Raw genomic sequence first — 1,253 nt, 5'->3', positions numbered from 1 at the left:
GTTTAATGATATAATTCGATCGACTGGCTTACGCTCTATGATAGTATGATGGATGAGGCAAGTGTGTGCCAGTGTTGGACAGTTATTATGGTTTCATTGTACCCTCTAGATCGATTTAACAGAACGTAAATTTTTACATAGAGCTGCTAGCTACCTATTCATAGCTACCTACCAGCTTTAACCTACCTGGTAAAAACAGACAGTACTACGTACCTACGTATTTAATTATCTTCGATCTGTCTCTCTGATTCTTTTCTTCTACTCTTTGTTAATCCAGTGTCCTGTCATTCACACCACTAATCACCATTTGCCTGCACCAAACTCTTAATGATGCAGAAAAACAATAATTGCATATATGGTAGACCCTAGTCCCCACCATAGCATTTATTTGTTACCACTCTATACTTAGGAATAAAATTTCGGATTTCGAGAAAATTTCGATGAAAATTTCGATAGAAATTTCGACGGAAATTTCGAAGATTTTTAAATTTCGACAAAAATTCGACGGAAACGATGAAAATTATTATCAAAATACGGAAATTTTGAATGAAACTTCACAATATGTTTATTTAACATATTATCTACTACATTGATAAAAAACATTGAAAAAAATCAAATTATATGGTAGGTTTCATGTGATATGTGATGAATATAATGCGCGCTGGAGGCAAATACTATGAAATAAAATTAGTATAATGAATAAATAAAATTAATATATTATTTATACTCTATAATATATACACTAAATTCTATATATTTTATAATCTATACTCTATATTATTTAAGATATCGTATAGAATATTAGGGTTTAGGTCCTTTAGGATATTTTTAATTATTTTTTATATAAAAAGGTATTAGAGTTTATTGGTTTAGGGTTTAAAAACAATTAAACGAAACTCAAACACGGCCAAACGAAATCTCAAATCATTTTTTTTTTCAATTGCCCAAAAACCTCAAACTAGAATATGATATATGATATTAGGGTTTAGGTTCTTTAGAGTATTTTAAATTATTTTTTATATTGAAATATATTAGAGTTTACAAATTTAGGGTTTAAAAACAACTACATAAAACTCCAAAAAAGTCAAATAAAAACTCAAACTATTTTATTTTCTTTACAATTGACCAAAGGCCCCAAACTCCAATCTATCCTAAACCTTTTAATTTTTTTTCTCTTTCTTACTTTTTTTTTCTCTTTTTTTCTTCTTCTTTTTCTTTTTTTCTTTTCTTTTTTTCTTTTTTCCTTTCTTTTT

The sequence above is a fragment of the Dryas octopetala genome, chromosome 1 (assembly GCF_963921425.1).
Source record: "Dryas octopetala chromosome 1, drDryOcto1.1, whole genome shotgun sequence".
Classification (NCBI taxonomy): Eukaryota; Viridiplantae; Streptophyta; class Magnoliopsida; order Rosales; family Rosaceae; genus Dryas; species Dryas octopetala.
This window is presented reverse-complemented; position numbering follows the sequence as displayed.